The sequence below is a fragment of the Schistocerca serialis genome, unplaced genomic scaffold (genome assembly GCF_023864345.2).
Source record: "Schistocerca serialis cubense isolate TAMUIC-IGC-003099 unplaced genomic scaffold, iqSchSeri2.2 HiC_scaffold_1353, whole genome shotgun sequence".
In the NCBI taxonomy this organism is placed as follows: domain Eukaryota; kingdom Metazoa; phylum Arthropoda; class Insecta; order Orthoptera; family Acrididae; genus Schistocerca; species Schistocerca serialis.
The window spans coordinates 1289218-1301410 of NW_026047573.1; positions in this window are offsets into that span (position 1 = coordinate 1289218).

Below are 12193 nucleotides of genomic sequence, written 5' to 3' on the forward strand. Positions count from 1 at the left end.
CACCTGCCCAACATTACTGGGTGCACAGATGAAGTTACTTCTATGGAAATGATGTCACTTGCCGGTGTTTGCACCTACTCAACATTGCTGGGTGGCACTGATGGACTGCTTCTACTGAACTAATGCGACTTGTTGCTGTGTGTACCTCTTCAACTTTACTGGGTGCAACTGATGGACTGCTTCTACTGAAATGAAGTCACTTGTTGGTGTCTGCACCTGCTCAACATTACTGGGTGCACAGATGAAGCTACTTCTATGGAAATGATGTCACTTGCCGGTGTCTGCACCTAATCAACATTGCTGGGTGCCACTGATGGATTGCTTCTACTGAAGTAATGTGACTTGTTGCTGTGTGTACCTCTTCAACTTTACTGGGTGCCACAGATGGAACTGCTTCTACTGAAATGATGTCACTTGTTGGTGTCTGCACCTGCTCAACATTGCTGGGTGCAACTGATGGACTGCTTCTACTGAAATGATGTCACTTGTTGGTGTCTGCACCTGCTCAACATTGCTGGGTGCAACTGATGGACTGCTTCTACTGAAATGATGTCACTTGTTGGTGTCTGCACCTGCTCAACGTTGCTGGGTGCAACTGATGGACTGCTTCTGCTGAAACGATGTCATTTGTTGGTGTTTGCACCTGTTGACCATTTTTGGGCTGGAATTATCAACTATTTGTTTTTTTTTTTTTTTGAACAATTAAAAGTCTTTTACGTGAACATTTGTATAAACTGATTTTTTGTGTATTGTGCAAACTATTATGTAAAGCCACATGTATGAAAAGAATTTGTATTGCCTACTGTATTTTATATATTAGGTTATTGAAAGGTCAGTGCAAAGCCAAAATTTTAACTAATTATGTGATATTTAGGTATTAATATTATTTTTTATTTTTGTCTGTATTTTTCTGGACGAATTTGGCGGTATGTTCACCACCAATGCTGGCAAAAACACCATCAAATTCTGTTCTGTGGAGGAGGGGCATATGAAAGGTGGCTACACTGAGCCACTGCGCCAGAGATTGCGCCAAAGAGTATTATTAAGCCGCCTCCACAGTGCTTGTCGAGAGCTCGTAGTAGACAGTGCCTGTTAAGAACTCGTAGAAGTCAGTGCTTGTCGAGAGCTCGTAGTAGACAGTGCCTGTTAAGAACTCGTAGAAGAGTGCTTGTCGAGAGCTCGTAGTAGACAGTGCCTGTTAAGAACTCGTAGTAGTCAGTGCTTGGAGAGAGCTCGTAGTAGTCAGTGCCTGTCGAGGTCTCGTGGTAGTCTGTGCTGAGCTGTTGTAGCAGAGAGTGTTTGTTGAGATGTGCTATTAGGCAGTGCTTGCTGAAATGTGATATTGGAGAGTACTGTTTGAGATATAATGTAAGGCTTAGAATGATTTTCACCAATATAAATGAGGTAATTAACACCGTTTGTTTTAATTTCAGTATCCTAAATAATGCGTCAATACAGGTTCAGTCAACAAAGCATCTGGCGTGTGTTCTTGTATTAGAGTGTAATTCTGCTTTCCTTACGCAATTATCGTATTTCTAATTTTCTTTTATCACATCAGTATAATTGGTATTTAAAAATTCTTGTCTTGTTGAAGAAGAAACGTGCCAGATGTGTACGTTGCGTCACACTCCCACACACAGAACAATTACAATTGTGCTTGGGTTTTGTAGGTTTTATAGTTGCTGGGGACTTAATTAATTAATTGGGTTAAGGAAAAATTTTCATTTCATTCTTTGTTGTTATTCTTTGCAGTCAGATTGCGTAATAATTCTAGTCAGGGCCAACCGTTTACGAAACAGCGTAATCAGACCTTCAGCTACGAAAAACTAAAAAGTATTTTCAATCATATTTAATTAAGCCCCCATGCACTGTTTCCCATGGACATTCACTTTGACATTGAAACACAGAAATTGCATCGGAATGAAAAACAAAATGCACAATGCCGGCTTAAGTACAAGAAGACGGAGGATTCATACCGTCTATGCTTTAAACCTTTCCTGTGAGATCAAGTATAGATTACGATGCTTCACTTCAGGTTTACTGTATCCCTTGGACCTTCACATTGACGATGAAACACAGAGATTGCATCGCAATTAAATACAAAAACCTCACTGCCGACTTAAGTACAAGAAGACTGACTTTTCTTAGTGTCTAAGTTTTGGGCCTTTCCTGTGAGACCAGTTTTAGATTCCGATGCTTCACTTCAGGCTTACCGTATCACTTGGACCTTCACATTGACAATGTAACACACAAATTGCGTCGGAATCAAATACAAAAAGCACACAGCCGACTTAAATACTAGCAGACTGTGTCTACTTACTGTCAATGATTTGATCCTTCCCTGTGAGACCAGTTTTAGATTCCGATGCTGCACTTCAGGTTTACTGTATTCCTTGGACCTTCACATGGACGATGCAACACAGTAATTGCATCGGAATTGAATGCAAAAGGCACAATGCCGACTTAAGTACAAGTGGACCGACTTTTCTTAGTGTCTATATTTCGAACCTGTCCTCTGTCACCAGATTTCAACTCCGATGCACAACTGCAGGTTTACTGTATCCCTTGGACCTTCACATTGACGATGAAACACAAAAATTGCGTCGGAATTCAATTAAAAATGATCATGGCCGACTTAAGTAAAAGAAGACTGACTTTTCTTAGTGTCTATGTTTTAAGCCTTTTCTACGTCCCCAGACGCGGATTCCAATGAACGACTGCTTGGTTACTGTATCCCTTGGAACTTCACATTGACGATGAAACACAGTAATTGCATCGGAATTAAATGCTAAAGTCACAATGCCGACTTAAGTAAAAGAAGACTGACTTTTCTTAGTGTCTATCATTTGAACCTTCCCTGTGAGACCAGTTTTAGATACCGATGCTTCATCTCAGGTTTACTGTATCCCTTGGACCTTCACATTGACGATGAAACACAGAAATAGCATCGGAATTGAATACAAATGGCACAATGCCGACTAAAGTACTAGATGACTGGGTCTTCTTACTGTCTATGATTTGAGGCTACGCTGTGAGACCAGTTTTAGATTTCGATGCTTCACTTCAGGTTTACTGTATCCCTTGGACCTTCACATTGACGATGAAACAAAGAAATTGCATCGGAATTAAATACAAACGGCACAATGCCGTTTTAAGTACAAGAAGGCTGAGTCTTCATACAGTCTATGCTTTGAGCCTTTCCTGTGTCACCAGTTTTAAATTCCGATGTTTCACTGCCGGTTTACTGTATCGCTTGGACCTCCACATTCACGATGAAACACAGAAATTGCAAGGGAAATAAATACAAAAGGCACAATGCCGACTTAAGTACAAGAAGACTGAGTCTTCTTACCGTATATGCTTTGAGCCATTCCTGTGAGACCAGTTCTAGATTCCGATGCTTCACTTCAGGTTTACTCTATCGCTTGGACCTTCACATTGACGATGAAACACAGAAATTGCATCGGAAATAAATACAATAGCCACCATGCCGACTTAAGTACAAGAAGACTGACTTCTCTTAGTGTCTATGTTTCGAGCCTTTCCTATGTCACCAACTGCAGGTTCACTGTATCCCTTGGACATTCACATTGACGATGAAACACATTAATTACATCGAAATTAAGTACAAAAGGCACAATGCCGACTTAGGTACAAGAAGACTGACTTTTCTTAGTGTCAACGTTTTCAGCGTCTCCTGTGAGTTTAGTTTTAGATTCGTTTGCTTCACGTCCAATGAACTGGTTCCCTTGCACCTTCACTTTGACGATGAAACACAGAAATTGCATCGGAATAAAATACAAAAGGCACAATGCCAACTTAAGTGCAAGAAGACTGAGTCTCCTTACTGGCTATGTTTTGAGCCTTTCCTGAGTCACCAGTTTTAGGTTCCGATGCTTCGCGTCCACAATGGCACAATGCCGTCTTAAGTACAAGAAGACTCTATCTTCTTACCGTCTTAGATTTGAGCTTTTCCTGTGAGACCAGTTTTAGTTTCCGATGCTTGCCTTCAGGTTTACTATTTCACTTGTACCTTCACATTGACGATGAAACACAGAAATTGCATCGGAATTAAATACAAAAGGCACAATGTCGACTTAAGTTCAAGAAGACTGACTTCTCTTAGTGTCTATGTTTTTAGCCTTTTCTATGTCACCAGTCTTTGATTCCGATGCACAACTGCTGGTTTACAGTATCCCTTGGACCTTCACTTTGACGATGAAACACAGTAATTGCATCGGAATATAATACAAATGGCACAATGCCGACAAATGTACAAGAAGACTGAGTCTTCTTACCGTCTATGTTTTGAGCCATTCCTGTGATACCAGTTTTAGATTCCGATTCTTCTCTGCAAGTTTTCTGCATCCCTTGGACCTTCACTTTGACGATGAAACACAAAAATTCTCAAGGAATTAAAAATAAACGGCTCAATGCCGACTTAAGTACAGGAAGACTGACTTTTCTAAGTTCCTATGCTTTCAGCCTTTCCTGTGTCACCAGTTTTAGATACTGATGCACAACTGCTGGTTTACTGTATCACTTCCACATTCACATTGCGTATGAAACACAGTCATTGCATCGAAATTAATTAAAATACAAAAGGCACAATGCGGACTTAAGTACAAGAAGACTGACTTTTCTTAGTGTCTATGTTTCGAGCCTTTCCTCTGCACCAGTTTTAGAATCCGATGCCAACTGCAGGTTTACTGTATCGCCTGGATTTTCACATTCACGATTAGACACAGAAATTGCATCGGAATTTCATACTTAAAGCACAATGCCGACCTAAGTACAAGACGACTGACTTTTCTTAGTGTCTATGTTTTAAGCTTTTCCTGTGAGACCAGTTTTAGATTCCGATGCTTCACTTCATGTTTACTGTATTTCTTGGACCTTCACTTTGACGATGAAACACAGTAATTCCATCGGAATTAAATACATAGGGCACAATGCTGACTTAAGTTCAAGACGACTGACGTTTCTTGGTGTCTATGATATAAGTATTTCCTGTGAGACCAGTTTTAGATTCCGATGTTTCATTTCCGGTTTACAGTATCCCTTGGACCTTCACATTGACGATGAAACACAGAAATTGCATCGGATTTAAATGCAAATGGCACAAGGCCGACAGAAGTACAAGAAGACTGACTTTTCTTAGTCTCTATGTTTCGAGACTTCCCTCTGTCACCAGTTTTAGATCCCGATGCACCACTCCAGGATTACTGTTTCCCTTGGAACTTCACATTCACGACTAAACATAGAAACTGCATCGGAATTTAATACATAACGCACAATGCCGACTTAAGTACAAGAAGACTGAGTCCTCTTACCGTCTATGATTTTAGCTTTTCCTGTGAGACCAGTTTTAGTTTCCGATGCTTCTGTTCAGGTTTACTGTGTCCCTTGGCCCTTCACATTGACAATGAATTACAGAAGTTGCATCGGAATTAATTAAAATAAGCACAATGCCGACCTAAGTAAAAGAAGACTGACTTTTCTTAATGTCTCTATATCGAGCCCATCCTGTATCACCAGTTGTAGACCCCGATGCACAACTGCAGGCTTACTGTATCTCTTGGGCCTCCACATTGACGATGAAACAAAGTAATTGCATCGGAATTAAATACAAAAGGCACAATGCTGATTTAAGTACAAGAAGACTGACTTTTCTTAGTGCCTATATATCGAGCCTCTCCTGTGAGACTAGTTTTATTTTCCGATGCTTCACGTCCAATTTACTGTCTCCCTTGGACCTTCACATTGACAATGTAACACACAAATTGCGTCGGAATCAAATACAAAAAGCACACAGCCGACTTAAATACTAGCAGACTGTGTCTACTTACTGTCAATGATTTGAGCCTCCCTGTGAGACCAGTTTTAGATTCCGATGCTGCACTTCAGGTTTACTGTATTCCTTGGACCTTCACATTGACGATGCAACACAGTAATTGCATCGGAATTGAATGCAAAAGGCACAATGCCGACTTAAGTACAAGTGGACCGACTTTTCTTAGTGTCTATATTTCGAACCTGTCCTCTGTCACCAGATTTCAACTCCGATGCACAACTGCAGGATTACTGTATCCCTTGGACCTTCACATTGACGATGAAACACAAAAATTGCGTCGGAATTCAATTAAAAATGATCATGGCCGACTTAAGTAAAAGAAGACTGACTTTTCTTAGTGTCTATGTTTTAAGCCTTTTCTACGTCCCCAGACGCGGATTCCGATGAACGACTGCTTGGTTACTGTATCCCTTGGAACATCACATTGACGATGAAACACAGTAATTGCATCGGAATTAAATGCTAAAGTCACAATGCCGACTTAAGTAAAAGAAGACTGACTTTTCTTAGTGTCTATCATTTGAACCTTCCCTGTGAGACCAGTTTTAGATTCCGATGCTTAACGTCAGGTTTACTGCACTCTTGGAACTTCACATTGACGATGAAACACAGATACTGCAACGGAATTCAATACAAAAGGCACAATGCCGAATTAAGTACAAAAGGACTGAGTCTTCATACCGTCTATGCTTTTGAGCCCATCCTGTGAGACCAGCTTTAGATTCCGATGCTTCACTTCAGGTTTACTGTATCCGTTGGACCTTCACATTGTCGATGAAACACAGATATTGCAACGGAATTACAAACAAAAGGCACAATGCCGACTTAAGTACAAGAATACTGGCTTTTCTTAGTGTCTATGATTTGAGCCTTTCCTGTGAGACCAGTTTTAGATACCGATGCTTCATCTCAGGTTTACTGTATCCCTTGGACCTTCACATTGACGATGAAACACAGAAATAGCATCGGAATTAAATACAAATGGCACAATGCCGACTAAAGTACTAGATGACTGGGTCTTCTTACTGTCTATGATTTGAGGCTACGCTGTGAGACCAGTTTTAGATTTCGATGCTTCACTTCAGGTTTACTGTATCCCTTGGACCTTCACATTGACGATGAAACAAAGAAATTGCATCGGAATTAAATACAAACGGCACAATGCCGTTTTAAGTACAAGAAGGCTGAGTCTTCATACAGTCTATGCTTTGAGCCTTTCCTGTGTCACCAGTTTTAAATTCCGATGCTTCACTGCCGGTTTACTGTATCGCTTGGACCTCCACATTCACGATGAAACACAGAAATTGCAAGGGAAATAAATACAAAAGGCACAATGCCGACTTAAGTACAAGAAGACTGAGTCTTCTTACCGTATATGCTTTGAGCCATTCCTGTGAGACCAGTTCTAGATTCCGATGCTTCACTTCAGGTTTACTCTATCGCTTGGACCTTCACATTGACGATGAAACACAGAAATTGCATCGGAAATAAATACAATAGCCACCATGCCGACTTAAGTACAAGAAGACTGACTTCTCTTAGTGTCTATGTTTCGAGCCTTTCCTATGTCACCAACTGCAGGTTCACTGTATCCCTTGGACATTCACATTGACGATGAAACACATTAATTACATCGAAATTAAGTACAAAAGGCACAATGCCGACTTAGGTACAAGAAGACTGACTTTTCTTAGTGTCAACGTTTTCAGCGTCTCCTGTGAGTTTAGTTTTAGATTCGTTTGCTTCACGTCCAATGAACTGGTTCCCTTGCACCTTCACTTTGACGATGAAACACAGAAATTGCATCGGAATAAAATACAAAAGGCACAATGCCAACTTAAGTGCAAGAAGACTGAGTCTCCTTACTGGCTATGTTTTGAGCCTTTCCTGAGTCACCAGTTTTAGGTTCCGATGCTTCGCGTCCACAATGGCACAATGCCGTCTTAAGTACAAGAAGACTCTATCTTCTTACCGTCTTAGATTTGAGCTTTTCCTGTGAGACCAGTTTTAGTTTCCGATGCTTGCCTTCAGGTTTACTATTTCACTTGTACCTTCACATTGACGATGAAACACAGAAATTGCATCGGAATTAAATACAAAAGGCACAATGTCGACTTAAGTTCAAGAAGACTGACTTCTCTTAGTGTCTATGTTTTTAGCCTTTTCTATGTCACCAGTCTTTGATTCCGATGCACAACTGCTGGTTTACAGTATCCCTTGGACCTTCACTTTGACGATGAAACACAGTAATTGCATCGGAATATAATACAAATGGCACAATGCCGACAAATGTACAAGAAGACTGAGTCTTCTTACCGTCTATGTTTTGAGCCATTCCTGTGATACCAGTTTTAGATTCCGATTCTTCTCTGCAGGTTTTCTGCATCCCTTGGACCTTCACTTTGACGATGAAACACAAAAATTCTCAAGGAATTAAAAATAAACGGCTCAATGCCGACTTAAGTACAGGAAGACTGACTTTTCTAAGTTCCTATGCTTTCAGCCTTTCGTGTGTCACCAGTTTTAGATACTGATGCACAACTGCTGGTTTACTGTATCACTTCCACATTCACATTGCGTATGAAACACAGTCATTGCATCGAAATTAATTAAAATACAAAAGGCACAATGCGGACTTAAGTACAAGAAGACTGACTTTTCTTAGTGTCTATGTTTCGAGCCTTTCCTCTGCACCAGTTTTAGAATCCGATGCCAACTGCAGGTTTACTGTATCGCCTGGATTTTCACATTCACGATTAGACACAGAAATTGCATCGGAATTTCATACTTAAAGCACAATGCCGACCTAAGTACAAGACGACTGACTTTTCTTAGTGTCTATGTTTTAAGCTTTTCCTGTGAGACCAGTTTTAGATTCCGATGCTTCACTTCATGTTTACTGTATTTCTTGGACCTTCACTTTGACGATGAAACACAGTAATTCCATCGGAATTAAATACATAAGGCACAATGCTGACTTAAGTTCAAGACGACTGACGTTTCTTGGTGTCTATGATATAAGTATTTCCTGTGAGACCAGTTTTAGATTCCGATGTTTCATTTCCGGTTTACAGTATCCCTTGGACCTTCACATTGACGATGAAACACAGAAATTGCATCGGATTTAAATGCAAATGGCACAAGGCCGACAGAAGTACAAGAAGACTGACTTTTCTTAGTCTCTATGTTTCGAGACTTCCCTCTGTCACCAGTTTTAGATCCCGATGCACCGCTCCAGAATTACTGTTTCCCTTGGAACTTCACATTCACGATTAAACATAGAAACTGCATCGGAATTTAATACATAACGCACAATGCCGACTTAAGTACAAGAAGACTGAGTCCTCTTACCGTCTATGATTTTAGCTTTTCCTGTGAGACCAGTTTTAGTTTCCGATGCTTCTGTTCAGGTTTACTGTGTCCCTTGGCCCTTCACATTGACAATGAATTACAGAAGTTGCATCGGAATTAATTAAAATAAGCACAATGCCGACCTAAGTAAAAGAAGACTGACTTTTCTTAATGTCTCTATATCGAGCCCATCCTGTATCACCAGTTGTAGATCCCGATGCACAACTGCAGGCTTATTGTATCTCTTGGGCCTCCACATTGACGATGAAACAAAGTAATTGCATCGGAATTAAATACAAAAGGCACAATGCTGATTTAAGTACAAGAAGACTGACTTTTCTTAGTGCCTATATATCGAGCCTCTCCTGTGAGACTAGTTTTATTTTCCGATGCTTCACGTCCAATTTACTGTCTCCCTTGGACCTTCACTTTGACGATGAAACACAGAAATTGCATCGGAATTAAATACTAAATTTACAATGCCGACTTAAGTACAAGAAGACTGAGTCTTCTTACTGTCTATGATTTGAGCCATTCCTGTGTCACCAGTTTTAGGTTCCGATGCTTCACGTCCAATTTACTGTATCCCTTGGACCTTCACATTGACGTATAAAGGCAAAAATTGCAACGGAATAAAATATAAAGGTAGCATGCCGATTTTATTACAATAAGACTGACACTGCCTAGTGTCTATGTTTTGAGACTTTCCTGTGAGACCAGTTTTAGATTCTGATACTTCACTTCAGGTTAACTGTATCCCTTGGACCCTCATTTTGACGATGAAACACAGTAGTTGCACCGGAATTAAATACAAAAATCACAATGCCTAATTAAGTAGAAGAAGACTGAGTTTTCATAGTGTCTATGCTTTGAGCCACTCGTGTGAGATCAGTCTTAGATTCCGATGCTTCACTTCAGGTTTACTGTATCCCTTGTACCTTCACTTTGACGATGAAACACAGTAAATCCATCGGATGTAAATACAAAAGGTACAATGCCGACTTAAGTACAAGACGACTCACTTTTCTTAGTGTCTATGTATTAAGCCTTCCCTATGAGACCAGTTTTAGATTCCGGAGCTTCGCTTCAGGTTTACTGTATCCCTTGGACCTTCACTTTGACGATGAAACACAGAAATTGCATCGGAATTAAATACAAATGGCAAAATGCCGACTTAAGTACAAGAGGACTGACATTTTTCGTCTCTATGTTTCGAGCCTTTCCTCTGTCACCAGTTTTAGAATCCGATGCCAACTGCAGGTTTACTGTATCCCTTGTACCTTCACTTTGACGATGAAACACAGTAATTCCATCGGAATTAAATACATAAGGCACAATGCCGACTTAAGTACAAGACGACTGACTTTTCTTAGTGACTATGTTATAAGCTTTTCCTGTGAGACCAGTTTTAGATTCCGATGCTTCACTTCCGGTTTACTGTATCCCGTGGACCTTCACTTTGGCGATGAAACACAAACATAGGATTGGAATCAAATACAAAAGGCACAATGCCGACCTAAGTACAAGAACACTGGGTCATCTTGATGTCTATGCTTAGAGGCTTTCCTGTGTCACCAGTTTTAGATTCCGATGCTTCACTTCCAATTTACTGTATCCCTTGGTCCTTCACTTTGGTGGTGAAACACAGAAATTGCTCCGTAATGAAATACAAAAGCCACTATGCTGACTTAAGTACAAGAAGACTGAGTCGTCTTATCGTATATGTATTGAGCCTTTCCTATGAGACCATTTTTAGTTTCTGATCCTTCACTTCAGGTTTACTGTACCCCTTGGTCCTTCACTTTGACGATGAAACACAAACATTGCATCGGAATTAAATACAAAAGATACAATTCCAACTTAGTACAATAAGACTGAGTCTTCACACCATCTATGTCTTGAGCCTTTCCTTTGAGACCAGTTTTAGATTCTGGTGCTTCGCTTCAGGTTTACAGTATTACTTGGACCTTCACATTGACGATGAAACACAGAAATTGCATCGAAATAGAATACAAATGGCAAAATGCCGACTTAAGTACAAGAAGACTGACTTTTCTTAGTCTCTATGATTCGTTCCTTTCTTCTGTCACCGGTTTCAAATTCCGATGCCAACTGCAGGTTTACTGTATCCCTTGGAACTTCACATTCACGATTAAACACAGAAATTGCATCGGATTTTGATACATTAGGCACAATGCCGACCTAAGTACAAGACGACTGACTTTTCTTGGTGTCTATGTTTTAAGCTTTTCCTGTGAGACCAGTTTTAGATTCCGATGGTTCACTTCCGGTTGACTGTATCCCTTGGACCTTCAAATTGACGATGAAACACAGAAATTGCATCGGAATTAAATTCAAAAGGCACAATGCCGATTCTAGTGCAAGAAGACTGACTTTCCTTAGTGCATATGTTTTGAGCCTCTCCTGTGAGACTAGCTTTATTTTCCGATGCTTCAAGTCCAATTTACTGTATCCCTTGGACCTTCACTTTGACGATGAAACACAGAAATTTCATCGGAATTAAATACTAAAGGTACAATGCCGACTTAAGCACAAGAGGACTGAGTCTTCTTACTGTCTATGATTTGAGCCTTTCCTGTTTCACCAGTTTTAGGTTGCGATGCTTCACGTTCAATTTACTGTATCCCTTGGACCTTCACATGGAACGATGAAACGCAAATATTGCAACGGAATTAAATATAAAGGCACAATGCCGATTTTATTACAAGAAGACTGAGTCTGCTTACTGTCTATGCTTTGAGCCATTCCTGTGAGATCAGTTTTAGATTCCGATGCATCACTTCAGGTTTACTGTATCCCTTGCACCTTCACTTTGACGATGAATCACAGTAATTCCATCGGAATTAAATACGAAGGGCACAATGCCGACTTAAGTACAAGACGACTGACTTTTCTTAGTGTCTATGTTTTAAGCCTTCCCTGTGAGACCAGTTTTAGATTCCGATGCTACACTTCAGGTTTACTGTA